Below are 24,988 nucleotides of genomic sequence, written 5' to 3'. Positions count from 1 at the left end.
GGCTGGTATCCAAAATTACCCATAAGAGCATCATCTAAAGCTGCGCTCCAGGCCCTGCACTGGCTTCCGGTGAGAAGCAGGGTGGAATTCAAAGCACTATGCACATGCCACCGGATTGTTAACAGCAGGGCTCCTCTCCCTCTGCAGGGCCTGCTAACACAATACGAGCCCCCCGTGATCTCAGATCTTCTGGCTCGGGGCGCCTATCCATTCCTAAGGTATCTAAAGTACGGATGGGCAGCAGATCCTTTAGGTATCTGGCGGCCTCAAGCTGGAACAAACTTCCTGTGGCACTGCGCCTGGAACCTTCAGAGCGCACCTTTAGAGCCAAGTTAAAAACCTTCCTATTTGCCCGGTAGTTGGGTCCCTGTCCCGGTACTTTCCTGGTAGCACTTGCTTTTCAGCGCGGGGACACGCCGTGGTGCGTCACCAAGCGCTCTATAAGACCCCCTATTATTATTATTATTATTATCTTTCCTTACGGAACAGGCTCAAATAGATGCGATGGGTCAATTCCTTTCTGCTCCTAAACGGCTTTTCTGTGGAGTTCCCCAGGGATCCTCATTGCGTCCCACCCTTTTAACCTTTATGTAGCCCCGCTTGCCAGGGTTGTAAGATCTTTTGGCCTCGAAGTGTTATCCTATGCTGATGACACTCAAATCATGATTACCATCCCTGAGAGTGTTGAAGCTTCAGCGGCAAATTTTTAAAGCTGCATGCAGGCGGTAGCTGCATGGATGGCAGACAACTATCTAAGACTCAATGGGGATAAAACTCAGATTTTACTTTTCGGAGACAATCAGGAGATTTGGTCCAGGGCCTGGAGGCCAGATACGCTTGGATCTTGCCCTCGCCCTGACTTCAGTGCCAAAAATCTAGGCATCATGGTTGATACCTGCCTCTCCTTGTTTCCACCTGCTTCGGAATGATAAGAACCCTCAGAAAGATATGTCAATTTCTCTCCACCTCCGCGTGGAAACAGGCAGTGATAGCCCTTGTGTTGTCCAGATTGGATTACTGCAATGCCCTTTATGTAGGGATCAATAAGGGTCTCCTACACCGGCTCCAACTTGTGCAGAATGCTACTGCCAGGCTGGTGATGGGTCCTCCTAAATTCCACTCTGTTGCGGCTACCATCAAGAGCCTTCCTTGGCTTCCTTTGGGTCGGAGAATTGAGTTTAAAGTAATTCGGTGACTGTGCCTATATTCAGAAAATCTAGATGGGGGAGGTCCTTTTTCGCTTGCTGCAGACAATTTGTTGAACTCCCTTCCGCTTTCAATTTCGATTCTGGAAACTCATTCTGTAAGGCCTTGAAGACCTGGCTCTTTACCAATACGAATCTGTAAGCCCTTTATCTATGGACACCCCTGATCATGACACTGATTGTAAAGGAGTGCGGGGGTAACCACAGATAGACCGTGAGATGGTACGGAAAAGTTCTGATAAAACGCGTAAAGCGGATTATAATGATGCTTTTAAATAGCCTACAAACACTAGTCACGGTAAGCGTGTATGGGGTTTAATTCTTCGATTGCTTAAACTAGAACAGAGATTAGATGGAGGGCTCAGGGGGAAACTGGGGGTCTTGATGTACTTTAAATTTTCCCCAAAGGATGCGATTGCCAATCCACTAACATGTAAATTATATTAACGGTTTAGTTTCCACACCAAAAAGGGAGCCACGTGATGTATTAAATTGAGGAGGGTTTTGTGACCGAGCTGTGGAGTTGGATTTTATTGATAGTTCTGTATATATTTTTCCCCAGATAAACCCCTTACGAAGGGTAATCCCGAAATGCATTGGGTGTTCTTGAATAAATTGTGACCTGTGGAAACACGTTTCTCCTGTGTTGTTGTGAAAAGACGTTGACAAAGAAATAAAATGATTAAAAAAAAGTCGAAGAAAACAAAGGATAAAAAGATTGATAAAAATAGAGTAAATATGGATTAACAGAAGTATAACATGAGTGATTTATTGGACTTATTTGAAGGCACGGCTGTGCAGCTTGGCGGGGGCATAATTGGCTCCTCTTCAGTTTGGTTTCACAATTGCAGTGCAATGGGCGGAGCGCGGAGCAAGCTTGCACGCCGAACAAAGGTTGAAAATGAATGAATATGGAGAAAGCTAGAAGCAAATAACAAAAAAGGTGTGCATCTCATCAAAACTGTCTTTGCAATGAATGTTCGTTGACCCTCATTTTTGGAGCTGGGTAACTATTTTGAAGGGCCTCAGCAAACATTGACAATTTTTTCACCTGAAAAGTCTGTGTCATGAGAAGATCGACTTGAATCCCGTTTTTGGATTTCACCAGACTAAAGGGGGGTAGCCCCGTCAATTGAAAGTGAAAGAACACACTCATAGTCAGCACTACCGACTGCGCCTCATTGTTACCTAGGCTTGACCTCTGTCCAGGTTAAAATTTTTGTGTATAAAACGCTGCCTAAAATTTTAAGGGTGTTATCTATGAGGGAGATTGGTCTACAGCAACAAGGTTGTGTGCAATCGCCCTTTTTAAAAATGGAAACGATCGTGCTAGTAGACCATGTCTTCGGCAGTTTGGCACTGATTAGAATATTAAAAATATTTAACAACAGTGGGTCCCAGAAATCTGGTTTATGTTTAATAAGATCGATGGCCAACCGATCAGGGCATGGTGTTTTATTGCCCGCACTCTGAGGTATAGCCTCCTCAACCTCGTTTATTGATAATGAGACTCCAGGGGCACCCTATTAATAAAAGGGTCGGATTAAAAAGCAGGCTCTTGGTAAATAGTGGAAAAGTGACTTTCCCAGGTAGCGCTCATTATGTTGCATCTGATGGGAGTGAACGGTTGTCCCATTGAGCGCATCCCAGTGCTCACCTAATAACTGTTCCTTCCTATTAGCAATAGCCTACTTATATGTCAACCTTAAGGACTTGACTAAATCATTACACCTAGGGCTTTGAGATAGGGCCTTGCGGAGCTTCCTGTGGGCAATTGAGCACTGCTGATTGAACCATCTAGGCTCGCGCAGTACTGTACAAATGGGTTTAGACAGCAAGGATTTAATGGCTCCACTGAGTTCGGTAAAGGCGCTGATAGCCACTGGGTGTGCAACAGGGCCTCTAAACAGATGTTAATAAGATTCATGTTTCCACTACCCATAGAACTGAATCGGTCTGCATAATTAATGCCTCGCCATACCAGTCTGCGGTTATCTGTGGATGGTGATAGATCTCCAGCACCACATTCTGTCTGAGGCGTTGGAACTAGAGACATCCGTAACGTTACTTGTATTGGGTTATGGTCCCCAAAGATTGTGGCCATAATTTCGGCTTTAAGCAAGCTTGCTTCTAAAGCGGGGGAGATAAAAAAACATTATCAATTTCAGATGAACAGACCCTCCCTCTGAATGTCGGTTCAGGGGGGGCATTATCTTTTGTAGTTGCATCAATTTCCATAACATTAATTAAGTTAAGGGTGTTCAAATGGTCCATTAGCTCTCTACCCCTTTTGCATGTTTGTCTGCTGCTATGTGAATATTTGCTTGACCATGAGTAAGTTAGCTTAGCATTAAAATCACCCCAAGACAGATTCCTACTGACTTAATGGAGTCTTTGCATTTTCCAACAGATGCAATAAAATTAAACAAATTCATAAAATGCATATTTGGAACAGAATGAAAATCATTGTTATAAAAATGAATTATCCAAAAGGAAATTCCCCTATTAAATAATATGCCTAAAATATTATTGTTGTCTATATGTACAGTTTTTATGCACCCCCCTGTCTTAATGTTGACCCAGATTGATAAACCCCCAAATGGTCGACCCTGGTTGGGGGTTGTTGCTAGGATATTATGGCATTCAAACCCCTCAATATGCAATTCTTGTGTGGTCCATGTTTCCTGAAATAAAAGGATATCTTGGTCCCAATCTGGCTGGTGAAGTTTAGAGTACAACCCTGCAACATTCCAGCTTAAGATACGGAGGTCTGAACTTGCTGAGGCCTTCGTTTGCATAGTGGGGATAAGTGGGTTGTGGGAATAGTACACTCAGTTACTGGCATGGCAAGAGGTAACCTAATAGCAGGATCAGTATTTTCCCCAAAAGTTGATAGTCAGTCTTGGGTCTCTAATCCAGACAAGGCCTCGAACCTATTAGAGGTAGTAATCAAGAGGAATTGTTGGTGAAAGGAGCATGACTTGGTTTGTAGAAATAACCAAGGGGTAGTGCGCATATGTTAGCACTATTAGGTGTAATGAATTAGCAAGCCCCTAGTAGGTGTCTCACCAAAGAAGGTCTGCGAAAGTTCATTACAATACTGTCCCCTCCTATATTTTTTGTAGATGCACTGACTCACCCAAACCTGCGTGCCATAAAAATAACCTTTATTTAGGATACATGGACGCTTCTATGCCTTGATAGTCAGTCTGCACATTTATTGCGTAGCTGGTCCCATGACTCATGCTTATCCCTCTTTAACACCTTGACTTCTACAGCAATTCCCCTCCTGTGCTGGAAATTGTTAAATTCCATGGATCATGACGAGCTCAGCTCGTCATGAGCACACAAGCAGTGTACTGCATGACGAGCTGAGCTCGTCATGAGCATGGAAGGGGTTAAAGTAGGTACTCCTGACAGTACCAATACATAAGGGCAAGCAGCGGGCGGCAGACTCAGGACATCCTGATTAGCCATTGATACTTGGGGCGGCAGGAACATTAATGCACGAGGTACTAGACAACCTGTTCTGATTCGAGCCCCTGGGCCTGTTTAACCTATTAGCAACATCCCTGGTGGGGTTGGTATTTGAAATGGTTATTGGTATAGGTGGGTTGTGGGGGTGGAGGAGCCGTTTCTATCTATAGGCAATTGACGCAGCCCCTGGATTGATTGTATATCGGGTGAAGGGTGATTGCGGGAGCAGTAACTCTGGCGGTTTACCACACAATTTCGGCATCTGAAATACTCATGCCAACACCTACGCTATCCATGGCCCTGCTCCCATCAACCTCTTTGATTTCAGCCACCTTTTCTCCCATTGTCCCCTAAAAACGTTTGGCTACTAAAATAGCCATCGGCTTCTTATCCAGGGTAGATGAAAAGAACTGCTGGGGAAAGAGTCGTGACCTCATTCTATGCCAATCTATGGAGAGGAGCTGTGTCTCCTGGAGGAGGCACACATCTGCCTCCATGTTATCCAGGTAGGAAAGGATGGACCTCCTTTTATTGGGATTGTTGAGACCTCTCGCATTGAGAGTGAGAATTTTCAGTGTGGGCTGGGAAATAGCGTGTCATAGTGAGTGCACCAGCTTTGGCCAGTATTTGGGTCCCTTTGATCCCTTTTCCCCCTGAGCTCCCAACGTCTGCCCGGCCTCCATTGCCGCTTGATCCTCTCTTCAACGCCTTCAACCTGCATACCCATTCTCCACCCTCCCCTCCCCAACCCCAGCTTAGAAGCCCATTAACCTCAAATTGTCCAGGGCCCGCCATTTGTGTGTGCGCGTCCTTGGAAGTCGGAATAGTTGGGAACATGTGTGGCCAGTTCCCCATGTCTCTACACTCCCCGTGTCTCTACGCTCCCCGCAGACTTCTTTGCCGCCCACCTATCCTTGCAAATGTCACTTATCTGTCCCTCAGTTGTTCACGGTGTCATCATGGGGGGATGTCTCCTTCGACAATGTCTCCAGCACTGCCAGTCTTTCTTGTGCCATGGTCTTGGGGTCCGGTCTTGTCGCTCGCTCTGTGCTACGCCTCCCATAGAGCTTATGCCATCTTTCTCGAGGAGTTTTAGTCTGGGGGCCCTCTTTCTCCTCCTGGATTGGATTCTCAATGGTCCTATCAAATTGGAGCTCAGAGGGAATTTACGGATTCAGGTACCCTCCACTCATATCATATTCTTACACAAAACCTGATCCTGATATCTATAAGCTTTATATTCCTTTTCATCATCTGTTGTTTCGTGTGTGTGAGTTCACTTACTCCTAGCACACACTATGCCTCTTACAACAGAGTGTGCTTATCTCTATGATGTCCTCGTAACAACCGTGTGTCTTCCCCTTTGTGTCTGCCCTACTCACTCTCAGGTGCTACTGTGTGTCCACCAACAAGAGTAAAGGAAAAAGTGTGGGCGGGAGGAAGGAACCTCACGGGAGCAACCACCAGGGAACTGCTGACTGGTACTCGTCAGTATATTTCACATCTCATCATCGGCTCCTTCCCACCAAAAAGAAATAGACTTTAAAAAGAGGAAAAATAGCAATGGGAAAAATAATAAACAACTCAAAAGTGTGAAAACCTCATTGCATTCATGTGCATCTACTCCCCTGGGGCGCCACGACCGCTAATCAGTCTGGTACCCTTTTAAAAATGGAGTTAGATTACCCTGGCTCTCTGATATGCTTTATTCTGTGCTGGGTACCTCTCCTATTAAAAACTACACTCTCCAGTTGAGCTTCGTTTTTGAAGTATGTGAAGCCAACATGTTTCGTTGCCTCTCTTTTTTCGGCGGCAACTTCTTCAGGGCTGGGGGTTTTCTTTGCCATACTGCTCTGGACTGTGCCAGTTGTTAAATCTGCAGACACAAAGACACCACATACAAAAATAAAAGCATAGAGTGACACCATAAGTGTGTTGCCCATATCATTAACATTTTTATAAGGGCCAACTGTTTCAGGGAAAGCGGTGTAATTTACTTTCATAAAGGTGTCTGCCAGCATACCTGGGGTCTTCATACACTTGTACGCTTTGTTGATCCCCTTCTGTGTGCTGCGGTCACTTATTGTCAACCTACAAATGCGCATTGGGTTAGTGTATGTTGGATTGCTCCTAACACCCGCGCCCCTAACTTCCATGTGTGCATGCATCCCTTGTACTCAATGCCCCTGGTAGGTACTGCTACGAGTGCCTGCATGGTTTCTCGCACTAGTTTGCTCCAATTCCCTTTGTGAGCCTATCCATTTTTCCATTAATCCACTCGCGACTCATAGCGTGTGTGGCCTCTATAGCCCACATGGGCTTATTCTACTATGCTCACACGCTCCTATGTTTGCCCAGTCGTCCAGCCTTCTTACCGTCAATAGTGCTGTACACCATCTCTCATCGGGCTCCCGTTCCCGTTCGCAGAGGTGGGGAGAGCAAGCCTCAATGGTTAGAGCGGCAGACCCTGATGCAGAAGTCTAGCCCGGGACCAGGGTTCAATTCCCCGCCTCGGCGGGTCTTGGGCTCAAAAATTCCACGGACCTGATAATTCTCGCCTCGGTGCCTATTCCAATCATGGAGTACCACTCAGCAACTCTGGGCAATAGCTTGCTTAATCTCCACAACGGCCCCCACAAGGCTAAGGATGCCTGACCTCCACCTTGGGGATGCCCAGGATGGGTTCCACAGCGGTATTCTTACAAGCGCCTTGAGACCCTTGCGGGTGAGTAGTGCGCTATACAAGTATCAATTTACATTTTTTTGAGTTGTTTATTATTTTTCCCATTGGTATTTTTCCTCTTTTGAAATTCTATTTCTTTTTGGTGGGAAGGAGCCGATGATGAGAAGTGGAACATACTGACGAGTACCAGTCAGCAGTTCCCTGGTGGTTGCTCCCGTGAGGTTCCTTCCTCCTGCCCACACTTTTTCCTTTACTCTTGTTGGAGGACACACATTAGCGCCTGAGAGTGAGTAGGGCAGACACACACGGGAAGACACACGGTTGTTACGAGGACATCATAGAGATAAGCACAGTCTGTTATAAGAGGCATAGTGAGTGATAGGAGTAAGTGAACCCACACACACGAAACAACAGATGATGAAAAGGAATATAAAGCTTATAGATATCAGGATCAGGTTTTGTGTATGAATTGGATTCTCAATGCCCAGCACCTGGCAAGTGTCCTGCATGGATCTGAGCTGGAGGAGGTTGCCCTTCCATATGAAAATCAGCCGGAAATGGTGACCCAAAGAATACGGTATTCCTTGATTTCGAAGACTCGTGTTTGCCACTCGGAACACCCAACACTTTTGAAGAGGTATTAGAGCCAGGTCCTGGTACAAAGGTATGGAGTGGGCCTGATATCTTAGTCGTTGCTTGTCCCTGGCAGCACGTAGTATACACGCTTTTAGTTGAAAGTCTGGAATGCAAGCCAAAATATCCGGTGGGGGCGCCCAGTATGCTCCTGAAGAGACCCTGCAGGTATTGTGTGATGTCTGGACCTTCTTCTTTAGGGGGGAACTCCCTTAACGCTGATGTTGTTTCGCCAAGACCGATTCTCCAGGGCTTCTGTGTGTGCCTGGAGATCGCTATGTTGAGCCTTGAGCCGGAGTATCTCTTGCTGTAGATGCTCCACCTCCTCTTCCCGGGCTTGCTCCTGATCCTCGATGGAGGCAATGCGGTCTCCAATGGCATCGACGTCCCGCCCTATCATAAGGCGGGATGTTTATGCCATTTAGGAACGTGTATCAATAAACAAAGAACGCCAATGCTGCCCTTAGATAATTCTCAACATATCAACATCTCACAATCGATTCAAACATAAAGTGAGGGGATCAATGAATCTTCAATTTTATTGATTGTTTTACTTCTCATTCGAAAGTTTGTACATCTCAGAAATTTCATTTAATCCTTCAGTTGCCGAGTTGAATTTGACAATCATCATTGCCTCATAGCGTGATAACTTGGCTTCAAGGTCTCCTCCTCTCTTATCTTGTTCGACCTTTGTTATCATCGTCCAGTGGAGATCAGTTTCCAGATGATTTTTTGCTAGCCAATGTTGTACTAAAGGTGCATTAGGAACCTTACGTTTTATTCTTGATTTATGTTGTTAGATTCGGGTTTTTATCTCCTGATTGGTTTTTCCCACGTACAATAAGTCACATGGACATGTTATCCCATAAATGACGTAACATGATTTACAATTGGTGAATGTTTCATGTCTCCCTGAAGTTGTCTTATGTTTGAAAATGATGCCTTTCAAATGCCCCTTTAGTAACCCGGCAACTGAAGGATTAAATGAAATTTCAGAGATGTACAAACTTTCGTAGATGTGTTGATTTCAGGTCAATATCAGAAATAAATTAAGAAATAATCATTATCTTGACATACCCAGAGACGATTCACCAACCCACTCCAAGATGGCGGCACCACCGTGCAATTAGCACAACTAATTTTATGATATACAACCTCCTGGCTACTATATTAGTTCCATAATTCCGCTATTTGAAAATATAATGCACGTCGATGTTTGGACCGATGTGGAAAAATAAACAAACAACCCACTCCAAGATGGCGCGACCCGGAAGTGAGGTAAATACGCTCCGTTTACACAGATAGAGCCGTACGAGCACTGGAGAGCATACGGACCCCCAGGAGCCGGAGCACGGAGGAACTAAGTCCTGAATCACGGTAATACTACTAACTTCCGATGGTATCAATAGGAATAGACTACTCTAGGGTCACCTCGCAAGTAATAGGAAATGACATGGATACTCCGTTTTGTCATTTCAGGACACCATGAAATAATTCACTCCGGGTCCCTTCATTGATTCCTTATCCTTAAGGTAATGTGAGAATTAACACACCAAGTTCGGACTCTTTTAATGACGTCAAGTAGCAAGTAGTAATAGGATTCCTTATCATTTTAGGAGAAAAACCTGCATATTCAACAACAACCCCCGCTAACACCAAAACTAATCGAGGTAAGAGCGACTTTTTTCGCGGCTCTTTGCTTTCACATAAATAAGATCCGACTTGTGCCTAATGAGAAATCTCTGTCCATTCACAGAGAGGTGGTACATCAAACAAGACACACCGGTGAGTGAGAATATGTGAGTGTGCAACATTGTAGTTAATAGAGAACACTTTTGAATAGCTCGGCTGAGCCTTTCTGTGTTACTGTTGTTTAGGTGTTCCTACGCCGGGTACTAAGATGACTACGATTTATTGATTGGGTTACATTGATACAAAGGTAAGAGGTCAAGAGACGGATGTTGAGCCACTTTTTAGCTTTGAGATATGGTCTAAAATTAGAATCCAACTCAGATCTCCCCCATTTTCATTTTTACAGTGTGGTCCTGATGAGAACTCGAAAAATAGGAAGAGTTCGAAACGCGTAGACCCTGTATTGTATGATGCCATAAGAACATGAAAGAATTTTTGAATTTCTTATAAAAATTTACAAATAGGCTGAAAGGAATGTCTATGGCACTAATGGAGATATGATTTATATTGAACTTTGAAGAATTGTTAGTATGTACTTTTGTATTGTAGAGAGTGATTGAGAGTGGTTGATTGTGATTCACAACTGAGTGTATGTGTGAGTGTTGGTTGGGGAGTGTTTTAAGTGTACATAATGTGTTCCATATTTTGCATGTTATATGTTTTTGCAAACTGAAAAAAGATTTAGAGAAAACTAAAAAAAAAATTCCAAATGAAGTAAAACAATCAATAAAATTGAAGATTCATTCAAGAGACATTGATCCCCTCACTTTATGTTTGAATCGATTGTGAGATGTTGATATGTTGAGAATTATCTAAGGGCAGCATTGGCGTTCTTTGTTTATTGATACATTAGGCTGTGGCTTGGCCTTGCTGATTGGGAGCCCATACCCAATAGTGTTTATTTGCATTTAGGAACGTGTGGCCTCCATTGGTTATCTCCTTCATCTCCCCGCTATTTCCCTTTTCAGCGTCTGCAAGTCGCCTCGTAATGCACCGAATAGCGACTCTAAAAAGGCGTGGGTAACTGGGGCTTCAGAGGTGTCTGCATCTGGGCTGATTTGTGTCATTGGGGAGAGCCTCCCTTCTCTGCTGCCGGTCATCGGGAGCTTGGTCAGTATCTTTTTTAGATTCTGATCCTTCTTGCTTCTCGCTGAGGACATGGCTCCTACATCTCTTACCACATCACCAGATCGGCCTGCCTTGTCATGGGGGTCCCAGCCCAGTGGGTGGCTGTCATCGGGTTGTCCTCCCGCTGAGCTCCACTACGCTGTTGCATGATGGTGAGGGCCAGAGGTATCACTCCCTTTCAGTCTCGTCCGGGCCTTGCTGCCTTCGACTGTCTGCTATTGCCCTGCTGGGCATCTGCTGCTTGTTCTCAATACTCTAAGCACTTTGCGCCCGAACCTGCCGTGAATCCCCCTGTAGGCCAGCAGCCCTATCTGAGCCTGGAGCACTAGATGTCTTCTTGGACCACTGCAGGTAATTCCTGCACTATGTGCTTGCAGGCCATGGCCTCTGGTTTCCGCTGACTTAGCAGTCAGCTCCAGAGAGACTAATCCATGCCCGGGCCTCTCATCCATTGACACCATGTGATTCTTACAGCGTTACAGTTCATATCTTATTCCCCTATTGGATTTTGTCATTTTAGTGTCATTTTGACTTTTACTTTTTTGGTTTCTTTATAAATATTTTACATATTACATTAAGTTAAGCCTCCTGTTCGGTGTTTAGGTACCAGGGGGTTGATCCTAGGTTAATTGAATGGCTTTGAAAGTTCACTCTGACAACGGTTGTGATTGTTCCTCATCTACCACAAATAATAATTCAGTTTCTTACAGAAACTATCTGAAATTATCTGCAAAACAGGCAGTTGATAACCTACCAGGGTTGAAACACCCTGTGGACAAACTGGAATATGGGACTAGTATTGTGTGGCAATAGAACCTCTAAAAATATTCAGCTTGCAGATGAACCAAGGATCACGCTTGAATGTCACACCCTTTTAAAATAACGTAGTCAGGAAAGTGTGAGGAATATATTGCAGCTCTTTGCATTTTGACAGCCCCAAGCAAATTTGAGAACAGAGTGGATGTACGTAGCAGAGACAAGTCTGTTCACCCAATGTGAGTGGTGATATCCGCTTGGCTGATCTGCTTGAAGTTATGATGCTGCTGACAGTAGCGTGTCTGCTAAAAGCGATGGCGTGATTGGTGGAACAATAAAGCCAAATAAGAGAAAGTTATCTTCCGACACCGCAGTCTTCGTGACTGAGATCAGTCACACTGACGACTCTGAGACTCAAAGCAGTATTTTCTCCTTTCAGAGCGTTATTGCTGCAGATGGAGTGAAGCCAAGAAGTAAACACATTACTAAGGTACCAACAAAGTTTAATATTGTTCATTTGTATTAACTGTTTCTCTTTTGAAGCATTTGGAAATGCATTTTCTAGTTTTGTTGCTTTTTGGTTAGTTTTTTAGGTCTCGCCCTGGAATTCGCATCCGAAGGATGCGTCCAGGGTGGAGACTTATAGTTATCTGACTCGGGGGAATGGAGGACAGGAAACTGCCACGAGCTTCTCTTGGCTGGATTACACTGTGTGCACGTGCACACTCATGCATGCGCACATCACAGCCGCGCACATCACAGTCACAGCCATACCTCCTCCCCTCCCCCCCCCCCGTCGCCGCCGCCGCACCTACACACACACACAGAGAGCAGGCTGTTCACAACACATGCACACGCAGGCAGACACGAGCGCACACATACAGGCACACACTACACCTCCCCAGCACCCCCCCGCGCCGCCGCCGCCGCCCACACACGAGAGTACACGCAGGCACGCACACATACAAAGACCCCCCTCCCCCCGCCGCCGCCGCAATCGCACACATACACGCACACATACACACACACACACCAGCACCGGACCCCACTCACCAGCTACGCAGGATTTCTCTTCTCTGGGGCGGCCCCGGGTCTCTCCCTAGCTCACGGGAGCCCCGGGCCGCGGGAGGACTCTGCTTCTTTGCTCCATCCCGGCGGGCAGCCAATCATAGCCCAGCAGCAGGCGGGACTTCCTTCTTTCTTCTGGCCCGGCCTACGTCTTCTCTCCCGTTGCCTGGCTTCCTGCCTCAGGGGTCCGCCAATGGCAGCGCGCCCTGAGCAGGGAGGCGGGCACAGCGTTTCCTCTGGAATCTCGGGCCCGTCTGCGGTGATAATTTATTTTTACAGATGAGAATTGGATCCAGGTGCTCAGACCCATTTAAAATATTGATTAGCATTTGGACTGTAATGAACTATCCTTGCGCCACGTTTGCACTACGGGGTGCTTCCTCGCCTTTGCCTTGAAGGCAGGTTTCTGGCCGCAAGGGGGTTCACTTTCCAGTGTGTTTGAGTAAAGTAAGTGGGTGCCAGTGCCAGGGGTTGTTTGGGATAAACTGTTGGACTGCGGACGGAGATGCTGCAGAAGGAATGTCGGCTCTGCACGGAGGAGGTAAGGTGGCGCCTCTAGCGTAGCCACTCAGCGCTGAGATCCCCGTACAGCAACTCAGCCTTTCATCCTTCTGAGGAGCAGGGCTGGCCTTTAGTAATGGTGGCCAAGATGCATCCATCAATCGAGTAGCATGTCTGGGGCTCTTAAAATCCTAATGAACTATCAGTGCGCTACGTTTCATTCTTTCGAGAGCAATTCAATGAGTACATTGAACCAGGATAAAAAAGGAAGCGCCTGTTCTTCGCGGTGTTTGGCGCGTGCTTTAGTGCTACATCTGCACTGATGCAGCTCGTCTGCCAGTATCACTTCTACCTTTCTTTCCCTCACATCTGGCCACGCGCGCTCCATGCCAGCTGCTCCGATCTGCGCCTCTGTGTGCCCGAGATGGTGTTTACAATCGAGCCTCGAGCACTGACCTTTGCCCCATGTCAGATATGCAGTTTGTCCACGTCTGTTTTTCTCGATGTATCCTGCAGCTTACATTTCCCGGAAGTTGTTCTACATTTGTAGTCTATGACTGAATTCTACGTGCGATTTGTGTTAGCTTGACGATTGTGGCTCATGGGGAAGACCCTTCTAATAATGCCTTCCCACTTCAGCAATGCTGTGTGATCTTGGACAAAACACGTTACCTGTTCTACAGATCCCATACCTGGTTAAATCGGTGGTGTTTGAAAAAGAGCTCAAAATCAGTGTGCATGCTATAGAATGACTGGCCAGGACATGCAACAACTGCACAAATGCTCAGCTTTTTAATCCGCATCTCTGCATGTCTGGGCCTGTCAGCCCCAGAGACAGACGGCTCTTAAGTTCCATCATGCAGTTGCTGGTGGCTAGGGGGCCCCACATTAGATGGGGATGCATCGAGGGGCGCCATATACATGCTGTGCAAGTCATGCCCATGTGTGAGAGGCCCATGTTCAGTGTGAGGTGAGCAATATGCACGCATCAGCTGCAGACCGGGTGGTGTCTTCAGATGCACAGCGCATTTGCACATTAATAGCCAGCATTCGTGTTTAAAAAGTCTTGCTTGCTGTATTTGCACAGTTGTGTTTGAAAAAGTACAGGTTGTTGCATTAGCACATGAATATTCACCATTCGTGTTTGGTTGTTGCTGCTGAACAAACAGCAGTATATTCAAATTTCACAAACCAAGAGAAGCAACTCTGCTTTTGAGTTATGGTCGCCTTGATTTCATGTCGCCCAAACTGTACGTATTACATGCGATTAGTGCATGGTTACCACTGAAGGCCACAGCATCACTCAGCACCACTGAAGGCCACAGCATCACTCTGTGCAACCATTCAACAACAACTGGTTCTAATATGTTCTTTCAATGTTTCAAGCTTTATTACAAATGTCACAAAAAGATGTTAATATTTCACTTCTGTTCTTGGATTTTCATCACAATAAAATACACTGAACATAATCTTCCCAAAAGTTATTTACAAAAGTTTAAGCTATTGCCATTATAAATTACAATAACTTGTATCTAAGTATTCATTATTAAAAAAATAAAAGCCATTGTTATTTGTAATATTAATACATCTAAGTCCTGTAAATACAACACATATTGCATTACAAATGCTATAGGTTTAGCGTTTGCGAAAGTTAAAACTATTGGCATTGTAAATGACAAACCTATTAATTTCGCTATTTTCAAAACCAACACAATAATTAAAAATTTGTCATTTACAATACCAATAACTCAAACTTTCCTAATGCAAGACCTATTGCATTGCAAATGCTTGTTATTGTAGGCTGTTATCTTCGGTTTAAAGGGAAAGATGTTGTGGTGTGTGACCTTAATGCTGCGGTTTACATTTCATTACCATCATTTGCTTATCCTGGAAACTACATACATACATGATTTGCTGCTTTAAAGAAATAATGCTCCTGTGTCCTGTGGCAGACTCAGAAATATTGAAAAGCTTCATGATTTCTCTTTCAGCACTTCATAGTAAAAATTTTCAATTTTTGACTCAATCATTTGGCAGAAACATAACTTAGTACCATTAAAATAGTTCTGATGGGAAACATTCATGTGGGGTTAGGACTGGCTCGACCAGAGTGCTTGCTGACTCAGAGTATGGAGTTGACCACCTTGCCTGGTCCGGTGTGGAACCAAGCCAGCGAGGCTTTGCTGCAGGCTCATTTTCCCTGATAGCTGGTCAACAGTTTGAGGAGGAGGAGGTGAAGAGCTGGCTAAGTGTGCTATGAGGCTGGCAATTCAGTACATCCCTGAGAAGTGAGCTTTGAGTCGATGTAGTGTTCCTCTTATACCATGTGCAATTCACCCTCTCCAAAGCCTCAAGAATTCCTGGGTGTGAAGGGCGGCTGATTCTGATTGGGTGCTTGATAGTTTTCCAGAAACTCATGTTCTTGATTGTTCATGTTTGTCAGTAGTTAATGAAACACACCCCGGCGTTTTATCTCTTCAGTTGACACAAGCTGCAATATAAGTTTCTTTGTCGTTTCAAAAAAATTATGAATGGCCAACGAGCCTCTGTAGGTCAAAGAATGGAAGGGTTGGGGAACTGTCATTCATCTCACTGCTAAGCAGAGCCATGTCATGCTTCAGCCTCCGTCAGGCCTCTGATTTTGACCAACATCGCTTAGAACACTGGGACTTTAGAGACCATCCTTTTAATGAGAAAAACAAAACTACAAGTCCTATAATCAATAGTGGTGGAAGGTGTCAGACATGACCTGGGACAACATCCGATTCAGCCATTCAGTTCAATGTTTTAAGTATTTGACACAATATTGAATTTATAACCTTTGTTTTTTATGGTCATGAGTCACCAGAATACTAAAAACGTGTCTTTTATTTTCAGGGTCAATTAAGTAATGGTCACCAGCTTGGAAGCTCTGCTAATTCTTCAGTATTTGTCATTGATCTCCACATGTGACTGGTTTGGGTCTGCCCCTGCATCGTTCCCGATAACTTGTACAGGTAAGGAGCTTGTAGCAGCAACATGATAACCCCATACTCGTCTGTAAGAAGTGCGCTCCGAGGCAGGTATCCGATCATTTTTGTGAAACAAGGAAGGGGCAATATCTGCTATGTACATTTGTTAAAATAAAACGGTCAAATCACAGTATACTGTTCCAGAGGTTCAGTCCCAGCGACATTATCTGTAACTTTTTTTTTTTTTTTTTTGTATGTTCTTATATAGCGCTCGACTACCCGGAGGCATCTCGGCGCTTGCCTTGGGAACCCGTCCTGGCTTTTCCCTGTGAGATAGCCCCTAGCGGGCATCCCCAAGGTGAAAGCCAGGCATCCCGCCGCGGGGGGCCGTTGTGGAGATTAAGCAAGCTTAATGCCCAGAGTTGCAGAGTGTGAACCCATGATTAGGTCAGGCACCGAAGCGAGAATTATCGAGTCCATGGACATTTGAGCTCAAGACCCTGCCGCGTCGGGAATTGAACCCTGGTCCCGGGTCTGACCTCTGCTTCAGGGTCTGCCTGCTCTAACCAGTGAGCCACACTTCTCCACTGAACGCAGACACCCTAGGAAGCATGTGCTTTTAAGACAAGTTGCGTTCACTCACCTAAAGATGACATGCTTCATCATTGGGCTATACTCCTCACCAGGCCGGCGCTACAATGCCTGGCGGGCACCACTAGAGGGCACTTTGTCGCAGATCTTTTAAGAAGTACGCCGGATGAGCATAGAGGGACAGAGGATGTTGTGTCATAAGATGTGAGATTGGTGAAAGTCTGAATATAAGATCAGCTATTGGCCAGTTGCTGCAATATAGTTAATGCGATCTTCCTGGTCCATGTTGAGATTAAAAACAGTGGCAGAGAAATTGAGGAACTAATGGCCCCTATCACTGTGATAAAGTGTCGATCACCTATGGACCTGCTGATAAGCTGGGGTCTATACTTCAGGTCAACTTTTTTCATGCCTTGTGTAGTCATGGAGCAATCTGTTGGCATTTTATCAGGACCAAATATGGGAAAATGGGTAAATGTGACCTAATCTTCTCCACAGCGTGAGGAGCTCTGTAACTCAAAGCCCTGCACCGTGCATAGGTGATAAGGTGCCTATTAACATCTTCCTACCACAGGTGAGGACTGTCTAACAGAGTGCACTAGATACGGTAACCCTCATAAAATTCAGGACAAACTGACTTATCCAATAGCGAGGACTCCGCATCTGAAGGCAACTGGTTTGAAAAGCACATGCTTCCTAGGGCGTTCAGTTAGAGATAATGCCGGTGGGACTGAACCTCCAGAACAGTATACTGTGAGTTGATTTATATGAAGAATGTGTATACCGGACTGTTATTTTCCTCAGCATCTCTTGTGCTAAGTAAAATAAAACAAAACACACCTGGAGGCCAACAAATCTATCATAAATTTAATGCAAAAATAGCAAAAGGCCAAGCAAACTAACAAGTGACAATTGTCTTTGCAATGGACGAGAGCATCCACCCTAGAGCAAGTTGGAGTATATAATGCTAATGCTACACAATGCATTTTTAGACACTTTTCTCCTTATACAAGTCAATGAAACATGAACACGTGATAGAAACAGTTACTAAAACAACACTAATGAGTAGGAGGCAGGATCTTCTCTCGAGAGGAATGTGAGGAGTCCATGAGGTGCAGATAAAAGATACACAGACAAGCTGCAGAATTCACTGTTTCTGGAAATAACACTTCTGTTTGTCAATATTACATTTACTACAAGATGCAGGAAAGTGTGCTGATTGACATCACTAAATAAAAGGGTTCTGGCCCCTAATAGAATCATGTAACTTTGCAGGCATATTAAGGCGAACAGTCACATCAAATTAATATAAGAATATTGTAATTTGGTAATGCAATATATCAATGCACATTATGGCATTCACGTGTAACCAATTATCAATATTAAAGAAACCAGTATATCCAGTTATGCTTTCTCAAGTCCTTCTTCCTAGAGGCTACCTTTGCTGTTAGCCAGCCGTATTCAGCAGTGCCTCCTGTGACCTGGAATCCTGCACTTAATCAATACCAAAGGTTGTCAATGCTTATAGCCAACTCTGGTCACTGGTGCCACTCGCACCCCCACCACCCTTGGGCCTGTTATTCTTTTAGATAGCTCCAGTCAGTAGTGGCCCCTTGGACCGGTATGAAAGCCTACTAGCCAGCTCCTGTTAGTACTGGCCCCTGGGACCTGTTATCATTCTAGCCAACTTGAGTCATTAGTAGCACCTTGGGACTAGTGCTCATACTAACCAGCTTCAGTCAGTATTGGCCCCCTGAGACCTATTATCCTGCTAAGTAACTCCAGTCAGTAGTGACCCCTGTTCCTTAAATCCTTTTAATATTCAAAACCAGAGTTCAACTCTACTGCCAACCAGTTCCAGTCAATATTGACATGTATTGTTACCCTGCTTGTAATAAATACCAGAGGCCAGCGTTGTTGCTAGCCAGCTCCAGTCACCAGTGGCACGTCACATATTATCCTCAATAGGATCAAGGCCCAAGGCCTGTGCAGCTGCTAACCTGCTCTTGTCAGTAGTGACCTCCCAGACCTGTTATTCTGCATATAATCGTCAAGGCTTCTGCCCTAATAACACTCACCCCACATCCTTATGGTATATTAGCAATGTAATTTATTTACAAAATACAGTAGGTACCGCACTTATTTCACACGATCCCAAAAACAAAGAAAATCTAAATTTGCCTAACTATTCAGCACTCCACCTTATCAAAAATGACCAAATCACACCAAGCACTATAGTCTGCCACATCACATGGCACCCTCAGCCACAACATGACAAGATACCACGGCAGGGATTTGGGGCCATTAATCCTCTGTTCGAGGCTTGTGTGCTGTAGCTGCACATGCTTTACATACTCCTGCCATCTTGTGTTGGATCTGGATGCTTGCAAGTTGTTTTTCTTTGAAGAAGTCTTTCCAGTCACGAGGTAAGGTGACTCCACCTTTCGGTGATAGTGCGTATGGGCATTGACTCCATTGATAGATTGTTTTTTACCCCAAACGGGTTCGGATGTGTATTGCTGGGCTCCGAAACCGCTCTTTGGGTTCCCCGCAGTCCACTCTACCCTCAACTGTATTGTTTCAGTACCCGTTTCCCTATTCCCTGCGTTTCAAATAGATCGACAAACTCTACATTTCCGATAGAAAACCTCGTGGGCAACCATCGGGCCAGCCATCTGCAAATGGAATGGACTCCATTCTATTTCTGTCCTGGGTGCCATGCCAAGTACCCTCGCACCGACGTACATCAAGTTTGTAACCTATGCCTCTCTCCGGAGCAAAAGGAGGAAGACTGCGATGCTTGTAAGTCGTTTCGGTCCAAGAGGACTCTACCCGATCATCAGGCTCGATGACGAGAGAGGCAGCGTCAAAGCATTCAATACACTCTGGATATCTTTGGGGAAGAATCTGAGCAAGACGAGATAGAAGCATCTGCCATAGAAGAAGAGGCCCATCTCTATGCCAGAGCGCAATCGTTTGGGCAATCTGGGGCAGCCATGTGATTGCAATTCTACGTCATGCCAGTTCCATAGGCGACTGACCAAATGTATAGGTTATCTTGCGCCCTTCTGGCATCTAAATAGGCCTAATAAACAGTATTTGGGTGTCAGCTCAAAACTTAGTTATGTGGCATGCACCATTTCTTCAACAGCTAGTTGCCTGAAGGAGTGTATTTCATTGCAGGACCATGGTTAATGTAAGAAATCAGGCCCCACAGTGTTGCAGCGCAAGCAAATATCTGGGCAAGACCCGACCATTCGATGAAGGTGTTGTGTGCGTTAAGTAGGTTCTTTGCAGAAAATTATAATGTATTAGTCGAAAATGGGCATTACTAGAAACCATGCGAATTAGCTCACAGGCCCGCTGCCAGTCTTGATCTTCCATTGGAATGTAAGGCCCTTGTGTAGTGCCTACTGTATCTGATTGCATTGTTCTGTAAAGATGCATACTTAGGGTTCTACACGCTCCATACGTTAGCAGTATCTCAAGGGTTTGAGTTTGCGGCGGAGTTGTCGGATAGCATGGCCAGGTGTGCCTGTTTGTGTCTGCCAAGCCCGCATGCTGTAAAAATTGCCCCTGGCTTAGACCAAACTCTTTGCGGGCATGTTTAAAGGGGATAAGACTCATCTGGGTACAATTCACCCTATTGCTCGCATCCCCCTCACTCCATGCCGGGAAGGACATACTGAGTGCCATCTGCCTGATTGGTTTTAATATCCAGATTGGGAGCTCCCTATGGAATGGTGCGCGCTTAAGTACTCTCACTACAAACCATTGCCATACTCTGGCCGTCTGTCACACAATATATGGAGTATCTCTCGGTGTACCTTATTCCTCCATTAACAGCTCTGGAAGACAACCAGCGTCCACCATTCCTGCCGAGAGCTGCATTTCCCAACTAGGGACTGTGTTGAGCGATCGAGCTGCATGTTGCAATTGAACGGCATAATATTAGGGGTCGAAATGTGGGACCTCCAATCCCCCGCTGCATACGTCCTGGTCAGTGTGGCCAAACCTATGTGTAATGGCCTTGTTGAAAGATTTAACAAGACCATGAAGGGCATGATCGGTGGACTTCCTGAAAAACTCAAAAGAAGATGGGATGTCTTACTTCCCTGCCTGCTTTTTGCCTATTGGGAAGGTCCACAGAAAGGAGTGGGGTCCTCCTTATTTTAGCTTCTGTTTGGGATTTCCTGTGGGGACCACTGTGCCTTGTGAAGGAGGGATTGGAGAAAGCTCTTGTTGACCATTGCAAGATATAGTGGACTATGTGCTTGGCGTTTGCTCCAGTATGTATGAGTACGTGGAAAAAGCAAGCAAAAACATTGAGGACAGCCTAGCTGCAGAAGCTCTGGTAATGCCAAAAGGCTGCTATGGTTGAGTTCCAGCCAGGGCAGATGGTGTGGGGTTTGGGGCCTTTGGCTCCTAGGGCTCTGCAAGGTAAGTAAAGTGGACCCTACCCTATCCTAGAAAGAAAAGGGGCGGTCACCTACCTGGTAGACCCTGGCTCTGACAGGAGTCATAAGAGGGTCATACATGTCAACTGCCTCCCACCCTACTATGACATGGCAGATCTGACCATGCTCATGGTTACAGATGAGGATCAGGAAGCAAAGAGCGAACCTGTCCCTGACCTGTACAGCAATCCAAAAGGTGGGTCAGTGGAAGGTGTAGTCTTGTCAGACACCCTACCTGCCCATCAGGAGGCTGATTGCAGACAAGTCCTAAATCAGTTTGCTGAGCTCTTCTTTTTGACCTCTGGCCAGACTCGCTGGTGTATCCATGATGTAGATGCTGATGAAAGCCTACCTTTCTAGAATAAAACATACAGGCAGACTGAACATGTGAAAGAGAGCATCAAAGCTGAAGAAAGCATGATGCTGGAATTGGGAGTTCTAAAGCCTTCTGAGAGCCCCTGGACCTGCCCAGTTGTCTTAATCCCCAAGCCTCATAACCAGGATGGTAAGAAAGAAATGAGGTTTTGTGAGGACTATTGGGGCGTGAATGCTGTGACCAAAAGCGATGCATACCAAACTCCATGGGCAGATGAACTTATTGACAGATTGGGAGCAGCCAAGTATCTGAGTATGTTTGATCTCACATCAGAGTACTGGCAGATAGGTCTGACGACTGCAGGAGCAAAAGAAATATCTGCATTTTCAATCTCAAATGGGTATTTTCAGTTCACTCTAATTCCCTTTGGTTTGAAAAATGCATCTGCCTCTTTTCAAAGGTTGGTGAACTAAGCTCTTGCTGGATTGTAATCCTGAGTGCAGTGCAGCATTTCTACACAATATTGCTGTCTTTAGCTCCACCTGGAAGGATCACCTGATCCACCCTAGGAAAGTACCGGGGTCTCTGAGAAGTGCCGGCCTCATTATCAAGGCATGCAAGTGCCAGATAGGGCAGGGAAAGGTTTCATACTTGGGTCACCTTGTTAGTGGAGACCAGGTTCAACCCTTACATCCCAAGATCTAGACCATTCTGGACTGGGTGGCTCCAACTACCCAGACTGAAGTGAGGGCCTTCCTTGGCTTCCCTGGTACTATAGGAGGTTTGAGAGGGATTATGGCACCATTGTGGCACCCCTCAAAGACCTGACTTCAAAAAGAATCCCCACAAATAGTGAACTGGACTTTAAGCTGTCTAAAGGCTTGTGACACGCTGAAGGAAGCAATGTGCTCTGCAGCTGTTCTAAAATCTACAGATTATGTCAAGTAATTCATTGTACAGACTGATGCCTCGGAACATGGTATAGGAGCAGTGCTATCCCAAAAACATGCCCAAGGTCAAGATCAGCTACTGGCTTTCATCACTAGAAGGCTAATCCCTAGGGAGGGGGGGCGTTGCCTGACGATCAGCAAGATGGGCGCATGTAACGACCGGATTCTCGAACCAGATGGGATCAGCTCCTAAGAACCCCTCCAACCCAGTCGGAACGTAATCACCTCCCTCCTTAGAACGTATTTACAATGGGTATATGTATATGTATGTACATCTCATACCTAAGGATGGGGAAAATAGCAATACACATGCATAGGTTTTCTAAAATATCCCATTCATACCAACTTATTTAGGCCCAGACTACTCTACCCTGGGGCAGTTCTGATTATGTGCCATTACACACTGATCACCATCAGTGCTCACTCGACACGCAATCCGGCATGCCATACACACTGATCACCCTCAGTGCTCACTTGACACGCAATCCGGCGTGCCATACACACTGAGCTGCAGCCCCAGTGCTCTCTTTTTATCTGGTCCACAATCCGGCGGACCTACACACTGGTCTCTCCAGTGCTCGCTTACTTACAACCCGATCCACAATCCGGCGGATCTACACATCAGGCTTCCGCCTGATGCTCTCATTAACGCCGCTTATCAACGACGATCACTCTCCTATGAATACCTTTGGAAGGAATCTCTCATTGGCTACTCGGGATGATACTACAATAACATGAATTAGCACAGCTTTCCAAATTGAATCATGTACCTTCTGCTCTCAGCATCAAATCGTCCCTCTCTCCCTCATTATTCAGTCACCTCTTACCTGACCGGGATTCACATCCGTTCATGAAAACGATGTCTGACTAGAAGACCAGGTTACCCTGATTGAACAAGAATACAAGGCACATGTCGGTTCACTAAGAACTGGGGTATTTTATTACAATGATTATAAACACAATACTATACTATAACATATATCCTGCAAAGAAAAGTAAAGGGTTAGAATGTGCATACTAAAAGATGTGGGGCAGATGTCACCTTATTAACGTGAAGTCGGGGTTCGGCAGTCATCTAGGTTCCCTTCTCGTCTGTGCCTTGGCTCGTCTCGGAATCACACCTCAGCAGTCACGAGTACACTTCTGCACCGCTATGCTCTGTCTCCTCTGCTTCCCACCAAGTCACTGGAACCTTTCTCTTTATTAGCTGCTGTCTCTCTCTGTCTCTGATCGCTCTGCGCTACTTCTCCTTCTCCTTCAATCTTTCTCAGAGAGTATCAGCTTAATGATCTTTTCCGAACTTCAAGATGGCGACTGTCTGCCTGGAAATAATTAATGGCATTGATGCTAACGGCTAGCTGCCGCCTACAGACTGACTGACTGACTCACAGCCTAACACTTTCGCTAATATGGAAGCTTGTCCTTTCATGGAAAGTTACGGCCAGTAACCTGCCGCCCACCAAATTCTTGTACCTCCCCGTACCAAGGACACGTTCCCAGCCGGCCGGCCTGATGTTGTGTCTTCGGAGTGGAGAAAAATACAGTCTTTCGATAAGGGCCAGCCTGAGCCGGTTCTCTCTAAGCGAACAACACTTCGAAACTAAAACATTACACTTGACCTAGAAGCATCTCAAGCTGCCGGGGCAGAAAGCAAGATGGAGTCTCTCCAGTTTGAGGCCTACAAGGCCCGAAATAAGCATAACTCCATAGAAGGTATACTAACACTCTTGCAAAAGGACGGATTATCACTAATACTAATGAATCTATCCCCTAACTTAAGTCTATAAGCCCTGATCTAAGGAAAATAGTACAAAAATGCACTAATGTGCCTTGTGAATAGGCCCTGTTTATAGTTCTAATCCCTGCACTAGGAGGGTAATAGGCTGGAGTCACCTTCAATCATTCTCCCTCCAAGGAGGGCCGAAAAAATCGGTCAGAACACTTCACCCTTGACTCCAGTCTATTAACCATTCTCTATATGGAACTAACATCTGTGGAAGAATAATAGGAAACAAAACTAACTGATCTATTCCTTTTGCCAAATCTACAATATTGGAGTAAAGAAGGAATGCACTGAATAAACCAGCAAATGGCTACTAAAATACAAATAGAAATCACAATACCCCCTAATATCTGTCGTAGGGAATGTAAGTCAGGTAACCAATTGAAGAGCCAGTCAAACCAGCCCTGGTCAATCTGTTTTCTAACCTCTGCAGTCAAGTCGTGAAGTTTGTCAATATGGGCTTGAATTGATTTAGAGTGGTCGGACAAATTAAAGCAGCAAAGACCCTCAAAGTCAGAACAATCATGTCCATGCTTTAACAGGAGGTAGTCAATGGCTGTGCGGTTCTGCAGAATTGCTCTGCGTTCACCTTGGGCATCTAATAACATGTCAGATAAAATGGTATAGGTTTGATTAATCGATTTTACCATCCAGCAGGCCATTTTACCAATAGATTTTGCGTTGTAAACCGCCAACGCTGGGACACCAATGATTGAGATAGCCAAACTAAGATATTCAGATTTGGAATAGAGATGTAAGGAAGAATCACAGTCCTCATGTAACATCATAGAATCACG

The 24,988-nt window shown here is 45.3% G+C and overlaps 1 protein-coding gene across 3 annotated transcripts in view; it reads left to right on the top strand.

Moving 5' to 3' along the window:
* Positions 1–24,988, top strand: part of LOC147701087 (uncharacterized) — a 79,922-nt gene that overhangs the window by 6,325 nt on the left and 48,609 nt on the right. The window contains exons 2-7 of one of the 3 annotated variants that reach the window (XM_086929871.1): positions 9,478–9,530; positions 9,615–9,668; positions 9,757–9,783; positions 9,876–9,937; positions 12,014–12,064; positions 16,021–16,139. The gene's annotated coding sequence lies outside the window, so the exon portion shown is untranslated. The remainder of the gene's footprint in view (positions 1–9,477; positions 9,531–9,614; positions 9,669–9,756; positions 9,784–9,875; positions 9,938–12,013; positions 12,065–16,020; positions 16,140–24,988) is intronic. The other 2 variants (XM_086929870.1, XM_086929872.1) reach the window with 2 other exon arrangements.

Source organism: Lissotriton vulgaris, chromosome 7 (assembly GCF_964263255.1).
Source record: "Lissotriton vulgaris chromosome 7, aLisVul1.2, whole genome shotgun sequence".
Classification (NCBI taxonomy): Eukaryota; Metazoa; Chordata; class Amphibia; order Caudata; family Salamandridae; genus Lissotriton; species Lissotriton vulgaris.
The sequence above is the reverse complement of the archived record's forward strand: the minus strand, read 5'-3'. Positions and strand labels throughout refer to the sequence as shown.